Below are 18,323 nucleotides of genomic sequence, written 5' to 3'. Positions count from 1 at the left end.
ATTACTTTTATTATTTCTTTAAAACAAAACAAGTATTATAAAGAGAAAAACGAATGTAGTAGTGATGAGACCTAATGCAGTCATTACAAATTATCCTTAAATCTGGCCCTGAACTCCACAGATGATAACAAGAGTGAACAATGACCGAGCACTCCATCTGTGCTCATTGCTGTGTCGAAAGCCTTGTCAGCATAGTTCGTTGAGTCCTCTGAGAACAGTAATATTCTCATCCCCACTTTATAGATGAGGAAACCAGAACACAGCGCTCAGCCTCTTTGACACTCCACCGTGCACACAATATATATATCTTGCAGTTTTCTCATGAGAATTAAAATACTGTCTTGTTAACCTATGTGGTTCTATAAAAAGACCACAGAGAGAAAATACTGGGTGGGAACTTTGTTTTCCTGTCAAGCTGGAGACAGAAGCAGCTCCCCGACTGTGGGGACCCTTACATACCAGCACCATACTAGACTGTCTCATACGAGGGTATGGATTGAGGTGGCATCCTCAAACACTCCTGGACAATATCATCTTCAGAGCGCAAACGCTAAACAACAGAAATCTGTGTTATGCTTTAAGGTGGGATAGTGAAAGGAGCCAGCAATATCGGTCCTAAAAATTAGGAGACATGGGTTCTGAGCTTGGTTGTGTCACTTCTCAGGCCTTAGCTGCCCCATCCGCGCAGTGGGAACACGTAGTTGGTACTGCTCGCCCCACAAGCAAGTCAGCCTCTCCCAGCCAAGGCCCCACCCTCGCCCAAACTTTTCCCACCTTGCTGCCAAAATGGCCATGTCAAAACCCAATCTAGTCAGGTTATCACACTTCTCCTTCAAACCATTTGCCCCTAGGACAAAGCCACATCATCCCTAGCACAGTCCACTGAACTCTGTAGGGTCTGGCCTCCTTGTCACTCTCCATTTCACAGTCCAAGCTGCCCTCACACCAGCTTTCTTGCAGGTCCTCACACTGGCTGGCACACCCTTTGCCTGGGGATCTCTCTCTCTCTCCTTTTGCCCTTCCCAGGAGGCCTTGGCTCCCTCACCACTTCCTCAGGGAGCCCTGCAGACCTGTCTGATAGGAAAAGCTCACCCTATGGACCCACTCACCCCTTCCGGGTCTCTTTCCCTCATGCTACTTGGTGGAGTGGTAATTTTATAATATTTGCATGAGTCTGTAGTTAATGTTTCTGTATGCCCTGTCACTGCCACCCTATCTGCTATAATGTAGTGTCTCCGAATGCAGAGGCTTTTAGTATTCCCAATTCTTAGCACATGGCAAGTCTTTGATAAATCTTTGTTGAATGAATATTATTCTGACTCCCCAAGATTGCTGTAGAACAGTGTAACTAGCACATGCTCAAATAAACCCAGTAGACTTGAACTGACTACAGAAATAATAAACATGACATCTAGATTCCACTCACCCACCAAAAAAAAAAAGAGAGAGAGAGAGAGAGAAGCTATTATACTAGATCAACTAAGAAAGTAAGAGTCCATGCAAAAAAAGTACTTCATAAACTCGAAATTACAGTGTAAACATAAGGACTTGCCTCAAAAAAAAAAAAATAAGGACTTGCCTCCACCCTTTTTTAGAAACAACTGCAGTACGAATATATACATAAAATATAAAACACGGGATGTAATGGTCACTGACTGGAAAGCAAATTATTAAGTTAAATTCTCTGGAAGGATCTAAACACAGTTAAATCACATTGAAATAGCTTTTAAACTGAGGTTTGGATAAACTCTAGAGTAGGCTTGTCTGTATCTCAATTTCCTCATCTCTATAAATGCAGAATTTCACTCAACGATCCTGAGCATCCCTTGAACGCTCAGATTCTGATACTAGGACAATTGACATTAACAGCGAGACTTGTTGGGATCCCTGGGTGGCCCAGTGGTTTAACACCTGCCTTCGGCCAAGGGCGTGATCCTGTAGTCTCAGGATTGAGTCCCACATCGGGCTCCCTGCATGGAGCCTGCCTCTCTCTCTCTCTGTGTGTCTCTCATGAATAAAGGAATAAAATCTTAAAAAAACAAACCAAAACAAAAAAACAGTGAGACTCGAGAAACCTACACATGCATAATGCCAAGCAAAGGTGACTCTATGGACCCTTGAACTAGTCTTCCTTAGGTGAAATCCTGAGGAAGCCCCAATTTGCCTCTCCTGCCTTCACCCCTTCTCCATCTGGAGGGCCTCCCCTCCTGCTCTCCTCCGCTTCTTTTTGCTCTCTGAATAACTGTCATCAAGATTAATTTAAATCCACGTGCTGTCTCTCCCTGGGGGCATTTGCCTTTGAATTTTCTCTTGGTGTGGTAAAAGTTGTTTCCTGCCCCCCAGGAGAAAGGATTTCAGGCATTAATGCCCTGGTGGAAGAGGTATGTACGGAGCAGGGACCCTGTCTGCCTGCAAAGTCAGCTTCCTTCTCAGCCTTCGAAGGAGATCAGCCCCTCCAAGGAGGAAGGGCAGGTGAGGGAAGCTCAGGGAAGGGGCCAAGTCCCCACTCAATTCAGACTTTGTCCAAATGCATTTGCACATGGATTCACAAAAGCATATACGGCTGAAGCATCTCACAAAACTGACACACAAAAATTCAATCTGGTAATAATTAGAAATTATTTGTTATCTAGTTTCGACATTGCAAAGTATCCTTGGTCACTTTAAGAAAATCACCTTTTGGGTTTGTAGTTTGTTAAAAATATCTTACGTAAAAAAATATCTTACATAAAGCATTTTAAGCATATATATGTAAGAGCTCTCAAATCTCCGTACAACATACATATGGCACATTGAGTAAAATATAAAATGTAAAAAGTACATATTTGTGTAATTGTAATCAACTAAATGCTTATTTTTACAATGTCTTCTTGACAATGTAATTATCCATTAGACAATGAATATACTTACTGTAAAATAGTAAATCTAGTACATATAATGGACATACTATCTTAAATTTTTTTAGCATTTAGGAAAATTGGAAGAGTGATTAGGTAAAACAAGTCAGAATGAAGCACAAAATTTAACTGAAAATTTAAATTTGGAATAATTCTGCAAAAAAAGAAAGTACCTCACTTCAACTTTCAAACTCAAAACTTCTATTTTATGATTCTGTGTTTATGAAAACTTCTGAACTATGTATGCTAGAAATGGTGTTCTACATTTAAAGATTTCAAATAGACACCTAAAATTATTCATTAAATATACAAAGTTTTTAATGCAAAATAAATTTGTACCTCAAAAATTATGTAGCATTTTGGTAGCACCTAATCAAAAGCAATGCCGTTTCTAACTCCTTTATTATCAATTGATACATCATCTTCTATACAAGTGTAGCATGACTTAATTGATTTTATTATGATTAGGCTTGTTAACTTCTTAGAATTGATTATGATATGGAGGGGGTGGATTTTATTTATGCACTCTGAGATTTATGAAGCAAGAGGTTAGCCCATTAAAACCTCTATTTGGGGAGAGCAGCAGATTTGTTTTTGTACAGGTTTAAACTACATTAAGAAAAAAAACCCCACGAATCCTTAGAATTGAGAACTTTCCAAGCCATCCATGATTTTAGCCGCAGAGTTGGCAAAAACCATAACTAGGTACAATTTCCTAATTTTGTAGTGTTAGCTGTTGGGAGTGCAGTTACAGTCCACCCCCCCCCCCACCCCCACTTTCTTGGGAAGAGAACTATTAAGGAAGGACATAGCATACCTAATACAGTTCGCCCAGATTTGGTAGGCTGCAGGGTGAATTTCTTACCCCAACATTAGCGTTAGGACGCACACAAGTTTAACTGTAGGTAGCAGACTTTTCATTCAGGGCTCTTTTCAGCATCTTATGGTAAAGGCGTGGATAAGAAGGAGGGGAAAATAAAGCTTTGACAGATGGTACTCAGCGCTTGACTCCTGCTGAGCTCAGCAGGACCTGTGGTTTCCAAGGTTAGGGCTGTCAAAATGGCTCTGTCTATCAAGTGAATAACAAAGTGTAGACTGCCTGTCCGTTTCCTATACAAAACTTAGATTTCATGTGCCATTATTGTCTGTCTTTCTGCTGATTTAATAACTTCCAAGGAGAAGAACTGAGGGTTCCGATAAAGCCTCACTATTTGGGAAACTACCTGGAAAAGGGATTCTCAAGGGCTGAAAGAGGTAGGCTGAGATCTGATCTCTTTCACTTCAGTTTCTAAGGCTTCTTGACTTGAAAAGGATTGGAAAAGCCACCAAAGGTTCGCTTTTGGTTAAAAGCTAAATGTGAACCTTTCAAAATGCACTTAATGATGTCTCTCTCTCTCTCTCTCTCTCTCTCAAAAGGGTGAAAATGTTTCTGTTACAAATCCTTGCAGTGGTGGCTACTTATTCAACTAGAAATATTGAGAATGAAAAGGAAAATGTTTCTATTATGAAATACAGTGATGTGTTTAGATGTGTTTGTCAAGGTCCATTTCTCACCTTTCACAGCTCTTAATATTAAAGCCACCACCTTTTTTTCCCCCTCCTATGTCTAGAGCCTTCAGATGGTCGGAATAAGTAGTGGATGCTGAAAGAATGAATCATGTCATCAAACTGGCCTTTTGTCTTAACGCTGTTACAGATGTTTTTCTTGGTAAGTCTTATGTTTTTCTTCTTCCTGTGTATTTTGTGATTTCCAGATTGTTACTGACCTCTTTGGATTCCAATAAAGGGCCAGTTAGTAGATTCATAAACCTAGGCTTTTTATTAAGATGCTGCTGAAATTAGGATTGTGATAGTGTGCCTGAACAAGCTAATAATTTCATGTCAGTGCTCAACTTATAACATTTAAATTAAAACTTCCCATTGTTATTCCATAAAAACAAAGTAAAATTAAAATGTGGCATATCAAAAGTGACATAGTTGGGCACATGTTGGTGATGTCCTGTTACTATTTTCATTACTCTTTTTGATGAGCTGTAAAAGTACCTATCTTGTCCCTTTTTTGAGCTGGCTTGAGCAGACTCATCCATTTGTGTGGTGACTGTTCCTTACTAGCATATCTGAAAGAAGACCGTCTTGCTATAATATAGTTGAAGAATTTTCCTCTACAAATATTTAGTTTATATAAGTCCCGTGATCACGATGGGAATGTTATTTGGAAGGATGGCTATTATTATTTCCAGTGTATTCAGTTACTTCAAACATTTTTTTTTAAGTTTTAGCTTTTTAAAAAAAACAAAAACAAAAAACTCCAACCCAGAAGTCTATCTGAGACACTGTATAATAGATATGCAGTATATGTTACTGAACTGGAACTAAAAGGGTATTAAAATTGAATAAAAGGAATTCATGAATTGAAATAAAAGGGATACAACTTTTATATCAGATTATGACAAGAAATTATCAAATGCTAATTTAGCATAAACTCATTTCTGGTTGCACTTGCTTCTTATCCTGGAACTATATGATGCTTTTAATCATCTTTGTAGACAATAATGATTATTAAACTGGAATTTTGAAAAGAAATCCTACTCCCAGATGAAATTTTCTTCTTTTTTCTCTCTCTCTACCTCTTTGCTTGCTTTGTTCAGTAAGGTAATTTCAGCCCATACCACCCCCTGAAGATGTTTTTTTGTTAGTGGTAAACTTGATCAATCAAATTTGCTCTTCATGTGTCTGTATTTTTTGAAAAGTCTCTGGAGTTTCTTCATATGTCTGTGGGAGAAAGTGTGCTTCTGTAATTTCATCTGGTCCATGAAATATAAGGCCCTAGAAATTAAGTCCATCCTTGGCAAGAAGTCAGCAATCCCAGAGGAAAGAAACAGAACTAAAACAGATATGACCTGCTATCACACACTTAACCCCCAAAACATTCTCTGTTCTGACCCACTGCACTGACCAGGAGCGCTAAGACCGAGACATCAGAATGTCCAGATTGACTAATACAACTAATATGCTTTAATTGCACACTTTTTAATTGCACACTTTTTATTTTTAAAAGTTTTAAATGATGGTAAAATACACAAACATAAAATTTACCTTTTGAACCGTTTTTAAATACATAGTTCAGTAGTGTTAAGTACATTCCCATTGTTGTGATAAATCTCCAGAACTCTTTTCATCTTGCAGAACTGAAACTCTTGTACTCAAACAACTCCCCATTATGCCCTCTACCCCAGCCCCTGCCAACCCCACCATCTGCCAATCACCATTCTATCTCTGAATTTGACTACTCTAGCTACTTCATGTAAGTGGAATCATACAGTATCTGCCTTTTTGTGACTAGCTTATTTCACTTAACATAGTATCCTCAGGTTTCATCCATGTTGTAGCACATGTCAAAACTTCTTTTTTAAGGGTGAATAGTATTCCAGTATATGTATATATTACAATGGATCTATTCATCCTTGCAGAGACACTTGGGTTGCTTCCACCTTTACTATTGTAAATAATGTTGCTATGAATATGGGGGTACAATCTTCAGTTGTTTTCGAAAGTGAATACCGCATGCTACAGAGTAAATGAAGACCATAGTACACATTGGATAAAGAATGGCAGAAAAATATAGTAATAAAAATAGCCAATATTTAAGGGCTTACTATATACTGTCACAGTGCCATGCCTATCACTGGTATTAATTCTATGAGCAATGCACTATTATTAGCCTCATTCCATAGAAGGGAAGACTGAAGCACAGAGAGGTTGGTTAACTAATCCAAAGTCACTCAGCTAGCAAGCCATTGGGATGCAAATCTGGGAAATGGTAGGGGGAGAGTAGGTGTACTGGGAGGAGGGAAGAAATCACAGAAGTCCCATTTATGGAGCCACAGCCAAATAGTAAAGAACTCCCTGACCACTGCAGAGGGTGTAGTTTGGCCAAAAGAATCCTCAGACATGAACCAGAAAAACCATTTATGTCACCACCTCATTGCAGGACCCTCAGCAAGCAGCTACTCTCTCTGGGCTCCTTGCTGGGGAAGGGGAGGTTGAATTGGGTGTATGAATTTCCGACAATCCCTAATTACACATGAGATTTACCATGTAGTACTTCGTGACTTAGAGCATTACCTGTGAGATGAGGATGTAATTTAAAATGTTTAAATGTATGCTTCAGTCTTCCAATATCAATAACAGTTTGCTGATTCTTACTCCACTATGCTCAAATCACTATTTATACCTCTTGAACAAAACTAAGAAGACAATGACACAATACCAACAGGAGTGTGTGAGGGGAAATGAGGTCTCTCATTCAGGTGTGCCTGCCCCAACAAAAGCAAAGCAGAGAATTATGAACAGTGCTCATTGCATATATATTTATGTGATTAGGGTCATATATGCCCCCAAACCCTGCTACTGGAGGGAATGAGAGGGGTAAATCTGAAATGAATCAATATTTTCTTCCACAGTCAAACTTTATCACTGTGAAACAAATACTGTACTTAATTGCCCTCATCATCGTAAATAACTTACTAGCTCTTTTAGTTCTATGGTTATGAGTTTAGGTTGTAGATCTTTTTGTGTTCATTTTCAGAGCATAACCCTAACTCTTGCTTGTTGTGACTAAACTGGACCCGAGGACACAAAGATATTTTTAAATACTTTTTTTTAAAAAAGCCTTTTAGACATTCTAAGGTCCTGAAGGAGAGCATTTGAATGCCACACATGTAATTTATAAATAGGTGCATGTTTGAAAACACATGAACAGTTCCAAGAAAAGGCTTTGCAAATTAGGCTCAAGAAAAGACTTGAGTTGCAGTATTGTTGGGATTCTTTGCAAATCAAGCTACAAATGCTTATTTGACCAAAGTCCAGGTATTTCAAATAGAGTTAAGACAAATGATCGATGAGGGCTGCATTTTTTTTTCAGGGATATCTATTCAATACTAACTTAAAAGTATGTTTTCATTTATTTTCATCCAGCATTTACAGGGTTTATAACTCTATTTTAAACCAAATAATTACGATGGAAACACCTTTCAAATTCCCATTATGAATTTGCTTTTCGATAGAGTAACTTATATTTACCTTCAGCAAAGCTACAGAATTCTGTGGTACATGGTGCATCTTCCATCTGTGGTTTCAGGAGACGCAAATTCTAGAAACCAGACAGAAGAGGGAGCTATCCATCAGGAAATTAACTGATCCTTTCAAAAATATGTCAAATAAATATAGAAGGAAATTCTAACATGACCAAGTCTTACCTTATTTGGTCTTGTATTTTATAGCAACACTACAAGTTTTCTGGTGCATTAAAAACAAGAAAGAAAACGTCCAGTAAGAGCAAAAACATTGAGCTAAATTAATGAATAGGCAAAGCATACAAACCATTTGAAGTCCAGCTAAAAATACACTCAGATTTTATGGTTGGATTTCCCACTTTATAGCAAAGTGTATAACCACAACACACCCCAAAGGCCAAAATGATATACTGCTGCCATACACATCACTAGTATCGACTTCCTATAGGACCTGATAATAAAAGGGAACTCTGACTTTAAAATTGGTAACATCTGGAAATAATGGCAAAATAGAAAAACTGTTGGGCTGCATCTGTCTTGAAAATGCTATGTAATAAGATTTACTTAATATATTTGAAAGAGAAAAAAATGTTTTGTTCCCCAATTTGTTGCAACATCTGAAAGTTCATGAGGTTATGACCCCTCTTTAAGAAAGCATCTCCCACCACCTGCAAATACCCCAGGAAAAGCAGTTGGAAACAATAAAACACGTGCTAGTTAACGGTTACCAGGGAAACGGTTCTGGTTCACCAATCTGAGCGCCTGCGCTTCCCAGTGGCTTTGTCCGAGGGAGACATGCGCCAGCTGTTAGTGAATAACCATTGTTATAGATCATCAGGAAATCACAGTCAGCAGGCAACCCAGCCCCACTGGAAGTTTATTTCTCATATTTGTTCATCACCAGGGCAATCCTCCACCTTTAAAACATCCCCTTAGGCTGGGTTAACTAAATAATACCCAGCACCAGCAGGAACGTTTAAAGGGGGCAAATTGCAAAAAGGTCTTTGCGCAGCAGGTAGATTTCTAACTTCCATTCCAACTGCATCACCTTCCTGCCCGCTTCACTTTCCAGTGGCAATTACAGGCCAGATACCTGAAGTCATTCTCCCTTTGGATGCTGTCCCTCCTTGCTCTGGCAGGACACTCCGGCACACATGCAGCCCTCTCCTAGAGCTTTCAGAGATCATTGGCTTATTCCATGCTAGAGAGAGCCCTATGAATGGTAATTGAAGGACTCTACAGGCAGTTTGGTGCTGCCACCAGATGAGGGTCTGAGAGGACAAAACAAGGGGACCCTACCTCACCAACACACACACTCCAAACAGAACAGCCTCCACTTTTACCAATTTTATGTATTTTTAAAAGATTTGTAAATTCATAGATTTTTCTCTGAAACAAGATCATATTGCCTTTTTAAAGTTTAAAAGCCAGTGAGTTCCAAACCCAGTTATCAGACTCAACTTGAAAAATAGATTTCTAGACTTCCATACTCCCATTTGGCATGGACAGAGCTCAAAGTCACCGCTCCGTTCTAACAATAAAAAGCTGAATAAACTGAAATATCAACAACTCTTCTTAGATTCATCAGAGAAGTGAATTCATAGCACAAACCAATGCCTCCACAATAGGAGAGACAGGTGAATGCAGAAAATAACAATTTACTAGAGCAGAAACCTCTACGGGAACCAGTACCAAGGTAGGAAAACCTGAAATGCTATCGAGGAATTGCCAAAGGCTCAGTGTGGACAAGCCTGAGAGTTAAAAACTCCAGTAGGACTCAGTCATAGAGGGCCCCCCAAACTTTCGTGAGGCTTACATCCATTTGCTCCACCAGGTCCTTGTGGCTTATGTTGGAGAAAAACCTCCTTGTGCTTCCAGTAGGGGTAGGGGAAAAGGAACCATTTGAAAATATGCTAGAGCATCCAGTCTTTCTTAATAAGGCCTCCCCTCAGGTGAAACTATTTTACCAGAGCCTGACCCCTATTGGAGTTTTATCAGACCTGGGAGAAGCCCAATTCTAGCTCTTTCTAGCCATCCTGTTCCACCTAAGGTAGGGGAATAGGGGTACTGAGAAGCGCTATTGAAGTTCAGAGTCCAGGGGTGCAAGCTCACCAAAAAACTGAAACCTAATCATAGGACTGTAGAATGCTTCTACTTACCCAGCACCTTTCCACCATATTATTAAAGGCCTATTTACCAGTACATTACCTTTACCTTTTACCCAGTACATTCCTACCTTTCAACAAAAAAAATGACAAAGCATACTAGAAGGCAAAACACAATTTGATGACACTAAACAAACTTAGGAACCAGAGTCAGAAATAGCAAGAATATTGGAATTATCAGATCAGGAATTTTTTTTTAAACGATGGAAAGGAATTTACTGGAAAAAGTAGACAACATACAAGAATACATGGCTATTGAAAGCAGAGAGATGGAAGTTTTAATAAAGAATCTAGAAGACATGGTAGACTTCAAAATACACTAACAGAAATGAAGAATGCCTTTGATAAATTAGTTGGTAGAGTGGACATAATAGAGGAAAGAATCTCTGAGTTTGAGGATAGGACAATGAAAACCTTCAAAATGGAAAAGCAAAGAGAAAAACAACTAAAAAAAGCACAAACTTCCAGTTGTAAGTAAGTCAGGGGAATAAAAGGTATATCATAAGGAATATAGTCAATAATATTTTAATAACTCTGTACAGTGACAGATAACCACACTTACCATGTCAAGCATTGCATAATGTATAGAATTGTCAAATCACTATGTTGTACACTTGAAACTAGTATAACATTGTACATCAACTACAGCAATAAAAATTTTTAAGAAGAACAGAATATCCAAGAACTATGGGATAATTGCAGAAAGTTTAACATATGTGTAATGAAAATACCAACTATAGAAGAAAGGTGGGAACAAAGGCACTATTTGAGAGAATAATGATGGAGAATGTCCCCAAATTTACATCAGACATCAAACTACAGATCGATAAACTCAGAGAATACCAAGCAGGGTAAATGCCAAAACAAAATAAAGCAAAAACAAACAAAAACCACCTGTACCTGGGCATATAATTTAAAATTCAGAAAATCAATGATAAAAATCTCAAAAAAACTCAGAAGAAAAAACTCACCATATCTATAAAAGGGAAGGACAAAAACTACATTAGTTTTATCCTCAGAAACCATGTAAGCAAGAAAAGACTGGAATGAAATTTGTTTAAAGTGCTAAAAAGAACAAAACCCAACCTAGAATCTAATAATTTGTGAAATTATCTTTCAAAAGCTGAAAAGAAATGAGTTTATCAAACAAAACAAAAATTGAGGAAATTTGTTGCCAGAAAATCTGCCCTACAAAAGAGATTAAAATTCTTCAGAGAGAAAGAAATTGATATAAGCTAGAAACCTGGATCTAAATAAAGAAGAGCATTAGAAAATGAGTAAGTGAAGGTAAGATAAAAACTTTTATTTTTCCTGTTCTTAATTGACTTAACAGGTAACAGTTCTTCAAAATAATAATCAACATATTAAACAACATATTAAATTATGTATGTTTACATGTGATTTATCTATACCTTTATAAATATATATGCTTATGTACAAATAAACTGAATTACAATGATACAAGGAATAGTATGGAGGAATATGGAATATATTGTTATTATGAAGTACACTACTTGAGAAATGGTATATTGTTATTTGGATTAGTGGTATTTTGCAAATTTTAGGGAAACAATGAATAAATTTTTTAAAAAATATAATTTATATGCTAAGAAAGGAGAGAAAATGGAATCATATAAAATGCTCCATTAAAACAATGAAAGGCCTAAGTGTGGAAGACAAAAATAGGGGCAAAGAACAAGGACAACAAATAAAAGTCAGTAGTAAATACGGTAAACATTACTCTAACTACCTGAATAATCACTTAAAATGTTAATGGTCTAAATACACAAAAGACAGACAGTCAGAGTATACTAAAAAATAAAAACCAACTATATATTGTCTACATGAAAGCCAGTTTAAATATAAATACACATGTAGATTAAAAGTAAAGGCATGGAGAAAAATATACCATGCTAACACTAATAGAAAGAAAGTGGGAGTAGCTATATTAATTTCAGACATAGCAGTCTTCAGAGCAAGTAAAGCTATTATAGAGAAAGAGGGATATTATATAAGGAAAAGGCATTAATTTTCCAGAAGACGCAACAATCCTTTAAGGTGTATGCACCCAAGAAGAGCATTAAAATATATGATGCAAAAAGCAACTGAACTACAAGGAGAAATAGATGAGTCCACTATTCTAGTTGGAGACATTAACACCCTTCTATCAGAAATGGACAGATCCAGCAGCCAGAAAATCAGTAAGGACATAGTTGAACTCAACAGCACCATCAGTCAACTGGAAATAATTGACATCTATAGACTACTTCATACAACAACAGCAAATTACACATCTTCTCAAGCACATGGAACATTCACCAATATAGACCATGTTGTGGGCTATAAAACACAGCTTAACAATTTTAAAATAATAGAGATGTGCTTTTAGACCACAATGGAATTAAAGTAGAAATCAGTTAACAGAAAGATAACTGGAAAATCACAAAATATATGGCAATTAATCAACCCACTTCTTAAACCCTAAAACATGGGCCAAAAAAAAAAAAAAAAAACTCAAGAGAAAATTTTAAATATTTTGAACCAAATTAAAATGAAAACTTACCAGAGTTTGTAGAATGCAGTGAAAACAGCACATAGAGGGAAATTTATAGCGCTGAATACATCTATTAGAAAAGAAGGAAGGGGCAGCCCGGGTGGCTCAGCGGTTTAGCGCCACCTTCAGTCCAGGGCGTGATCCTGGAATCCCGAGATCGAGTCTCAAGTCGGGCTCCCTGCATGGAGCTTGCTTCATCCTCTGCCTGTGTCTCTGCCTCTATCTTTCTCTCTATGTCTCTCATAAATAAAATCTTTTTTAAAAAAAAAAGAAGGGAGCTCTAAAACCAATCATCTAAACTTCCACCATAGGAAACTAAAGAAAAATAAATCCAAAGTGATCAGAAGAAAAACAATAATAATTACAGCAGATATCAAAGAAATTGAAAACAGGAAATCAATAGAGAAAAATCATCAAAAACAAAAGCTGGTTCTTTGAAAAGATCAATACGATCAGTAAGTCCCTAGATAGGCCAATGACAAAAAAGAGAAAATGCAAATTACTAACACAGAAATGAAAGAGGGGATATCAATGCAAATTCTGTGAACATTAAAAGGATAAGGGGGCATTATGAACAATTCTATGCCCATAAATTTAATAACCTAGATAAAATGGACAAACTCCTTAGAAGGTGCAATTTCCCAAAACTCAGAAAAGATTAAATAGACAATCTGAGTAACCGCTGTTGATTTAAGAAATGGAATTGATAGTAATCTTCCAAACAGAAAGCACCAGGTCTAGATAATTTCTATCGTAAATTCTACAAAAAATTTAAGGAAGAAATTATGCTAATTTTTACTATCTTTTCCAGAAAGATAGAATACTTTCTAATTCATTCCATGAGGCCAGTATTACCCTAATGCCGAAATCAAAGACTTAAAAGAAAATAAAAAATAGACTAATATCTCTCATGAACATAGGTGCAAAAATCCTCATGAAAATATTAGCAAATCAAATGAACAATGTGCAAAAATAATTATACACCATAATCAAGTGGGATTTATCCCAGGAATGCAAGGCTGGTTCAACATTAAAAATCAGGGTGCCTAGGTGGTTCAGTTGGTTAAGCATCTGCCTTCAGCTCAGGTCATGATTTTAGGGTCCTGGGATCAAGCCCTGTGTTGGGCTCCCTGCTCAGCGGGGAGCCTGCTTCTCCCTCTTCTTCTGCCTGCAGCTCTCCCTACTTGTGCACTCTCTCTCTCTGTTAAATGAATAAATAAAATCTTTTAAAAAAAACATTCAAAAAATCAATAAATGTTATTCTGTTCAACATTCAAAAAATCAATAAATGTCATCCTTCCTGTCAGCAGACTAAAGAAAAAAAAATCACACGATCATACTAACTGGTGCAGAAAAGCATTTGGTAGAATCTAACACCTGTTCATGATAAAACTCTCAGCAAACTAGGAATAGAGGCACTTCCTTAACTTTATTTTTTAAATCTATAAAAAAATTTATAGCAGGGACGCCTGGGTGGCTCAGTGGTTGAGCGTCTGCCTTTGGCTCAGGTCCGGATCCCAGGATCCAGGATCTAGTCCCACATCAGGCGCCCTGCAAGAAGCGTGCTTCTCCCTTTGCCTGTGTCTCTGCCTCTCTGTGTGTGTTTGTGTGTGTGTCTCATGAATAAATAAATAAAATCTTTAAAAAAATTTACAGCAAATATCATACTTAATGGAGAACAACTCGAAGGTGTCCTGCTAAGATCAGAAACACAGCAAGGATATCCCTCTTACCACTCTTTTCAACATTGTATTAGAAGTCCTAACTAATGCAATAAGATGAAAGGAAAGAAGGAAAGAAGAAAGAAAGAAAGAAAAAGAAAGAAAGAAAGAAAGAAAGAAAGAAAGAAAGAAAGAAAGAAAGAAAAGCATACATAGTGGGAAGGAAGAAATAAAACTGTCTTTGTTTGCATATGACATGATTATCAATACAGAAAACCCAAAAGAATTGACAAAATAAGTCCCAAGAGCTAATAAGTAATTAAAGCAAGGTTGAAGGATATAAGGTTAATAAGCTAAAGTCAATTGCTTTCCTATATGCCAGCAACAAATAAGTAGAATTTGAAATTAAAAACACATTGCCATTTATATGAGTTCCTCAAAAAAAGTGAAATATTTAGATATAAATCCAGGCAAAAGATGTACAAGATCTGTGTGAGGAAAATTACAAAGCTCTGGTGAAATATTTAAAGAAAGATCTAAATAAATGGTGAGATAGCCCATGGATAGAAAGACTCGGTATTGTCAAGATGCTAGTCCTTACCAACTTGCTCTATAGATTCAAAACAACCCCAATCAAAATCCCAGCAAGCTATTTTGTGAATATCAACAGATTCTAAATTTTAGATGAAGAGGTAAAAGACCCAGAAGAGCCAAGTCAATTTTTTAGAAGAACAAAGTTGGAGGACTGACACTACCCAACTTAAAGACTTATAAAGCTACAGTAATCAAAATAGTGTGGCATTGGTGAAAGAATAGACAAATCAAAAAATGGAACAGAATAGAGCCCAGAAGTACACCCACACTCAACTGAGCTTTGACAAAGAAGCAGAGGCAATACAATGGAGCAAAGATAGTCTTTTCCAATAGTGGTGCTGGAACAACCAGATATCCACAATCAAAAACAACAACAAAAACACAGACTTTATACCTTTCACCAAAATTAACTCAAAATGGATAACACACCTAAATGTAAAATAGACAAAGTCCTAGAAGGTAGCATAGGGGAAAACTTAAGTGACCTTGGGTATGGTAATAACTTTTGAGATCCAAGACCAAAGACACAATCCATGAAAGAAATAATTGATAAATTGGACTTCATTAATATTAAAAACTTCCATTCTGCAAGAAAATGAGCAGACAAGCCATGGACTGGGAGAAAATATTTGCAGAAGACACATCTGATAAATGTCCAATGCCCAAAATATGCCAGGAATTCTTAAAATTCAACAGGAATAAAACAACTCAACTATAAAATGGGTAAAAGACCTAAACAGACACCTCACCAAAGATGATATACAGATGGCAAGTAAGCATAAGAAAAGATGTGCAACATCATATGTCATGAAGGAATTATAAATTAAAATAGCAATGAGAGACTACTGCATACCTATTAGAATGGTCAGGATCCAAAACACTGACAACCCTAAATGCTGACAAAGATGTGTAGCCTCAGGAACTCTCATTCATTGCTGGTAGGAATGCAAAATGGTACATCCACTTTGGAAGACAGTTTGGCAGTTTGCAAAACTAAGTATCTTCCTACCATATAATCCAACAGTCTTGCTCCTTAATATTTACCAAAATAAACAGAAAACTTCTGTTCACATAAAAATCTGCACATAAATGTTTACAGCCGTTTTATTCATAATTGCAAAAACTTTGAAGCAAACACAAAGTCCTTCAGTAGGTGAATGGATAAACTGTGGTACCACATCCAGACAGTGGGATATTGTTTAATGACAAAAAAGAAATGAGCTATCAAGCCATGAGAAAACATGGAAGAAAAGTAAATGCCTATTACTAAGTGAAAGAAGCCAATCTGAAAAGGCTACACACTGTATGATTCCAACCTTATGACTTTCCGGAAAAGACAAAACTATGGAGGGGGTAAAAAATTAAGGGTAGGGATCCCTGGGTGGCGCAGCGGTTTGGCGCCTGCCTTTGGCCCAGGGCGCGATCCTGGAGACCCGGGATCGAATCCCACGTCGGGCTCCCGGTGCATGGAGCCTGCTTCTCCCTCTGCCTATGTCTCTGCCTCTCTCTCTCACACTGTGTGCCTATCATAAATAAATTAAAAAAAAAATTTAAAATAAAATAAACCAATCCTTAAAAAAAAAAAATTAAGGGTTGGAGGAAGAGATGGATGGAAGACAGAGCACAGAGAATTTTTAGGGCACTGGAACTATTCTGTATGATGCTACAAAGGCAGATACATGTCACCATAGAACACTAAGAATGACCCTAATTTAAACCATGGATTTTGAGTGATAATTATGTGTTAATGCAGGTTCATTGATTGCAATGGATGTACGTATCACTGTGGTGCATGACGTCCATAATAGGGAAGGCTGTGAGTGTGGAGGAATAGGGAGCACATGGGAACTCCGAACTTTTCACTCAATTTTTCTGTGAACATGGAAGTTCTCTAAAAGATAAAGTTCTTTTTCTTTAAATAGAGACTTCTCAAATTCACATCTGGGAAGTTCATGTTCAGGAGGTCTTGGTTGGGGCACAGCAACCTGTCTATTCCATAGATTCCAAGATGATTCTGAGGTGCAGTCCAGGTTGAGAACTACTTGGTAGATCTTGGCCTCCTGATCTTTCGAAATATAACTGTACTGTTTGATTTTTTTTTTCAGACCTTTAATCTCTGGTACATGTAGTATTCTAAGTTCATCTGTGATATGTTAATGTCAGATAATCCTTATATGTCAAAATATTTGCATTTATCAAGGGGTCTCTCTGTGGAAGTGTTTAAACTAATGGGAGCCCTGTGTTATAGGCTGGCTGCCTCTAAAGAGCCTAGTTATGCGGTTAAAATGATGATGCTCTTCCAAAGATGTTCCATCCATGCCTTCTCACGGAGCAAAGAAACAAACAAGATGTCAACAATCAGGGACATGGCAACTATGATTCCATCATTCACAAGATCAATTTTCCTTCAAAAGCACAAGTGATACTGTTAGCCAGGCCTTGCAAACACATAGGAAACAAAAAGCATCGCCCAAAAAGAAAAAACAAAAAATGGCATAAGAAGCCTTATCCTCCTTCCATAATCGAGTACATTAGTCCCACCCTTTGGAGCTTAGATGATCAGAATGAGGTTCATGGAGTTCCTAACACTAGCCCTTTCTTTCTACATAACCCAAAATGATGTAGCTCTCTATTTAAAAAGCAGTAAAATGGATGGAAATGTCCTCTTTTAAAACCAGATGTTTTCTATCTTTCTAAGCTCCAATTACTTCAACACGTTATTTAGCTCCACTCACATCAGATCAGGGCCACCTGTTATATCCTCTGCACACTTATGAGAGATTTAAGGTTAAGTTTGTATTTATGGTTTATCTAGAAAAGTCAGAAGGCAATTGATAGGATGCTTTTAAAGTCATTTTGAGGTCAAAGGATGTGTATACGGCAGATTAACAGATAATCAAGATGCTGTGTTGTGCAGTGTAAACAAAATCAAACTTAATTTTGTGACTCATTACATAAATTTGGATATAATCCAGGACTAAGAACTCATCATCTAAAATAAAACTACATGCCAGAAAAGCATAATATAGCATTGTTAGACTATAAGGCAAAAAGTTTTAAAGCTTCCATTATAATGTTTTATTAGAGGAATATTCTTTATTACCAAGATAGAGTTTTGATATTTAAATGTTCTGGTTTTGTCTTGTGTGAAGTTAAATATGTTCACTCTGATATCAATAAAATGTGACTTAATGTATATATCTATTGCCTTTCTAATGGTAAATAAGCTTTTGCAAACAACAACAAAAGAAAAAACTAAGTAAATTAATGTCCATTCATTAAATAACTGTTTGTTGAGTATCTGTGTACCTGTTACGTGCCAGGACCTGTTCTTTATGCTGGGATACAACAGGGAACAAAATACACAAGGTCCCTGT

This window comes from Vulpes lagopus, chromosome 5 (genome assembly GCF_018345385.1).
Source record: "Vulpes lagopus strain Blue_001 chromosome 5, ASM1834538v1, whole genome shotgun sequence".
NCBI lineage: Eukaryota > Metazoa > Chordata > Mammalia > Carnivora > Canidae > Vulpes > Vulpes lagopus.
Note: the sequence above shows the minus strand (reverse complement) of the source record.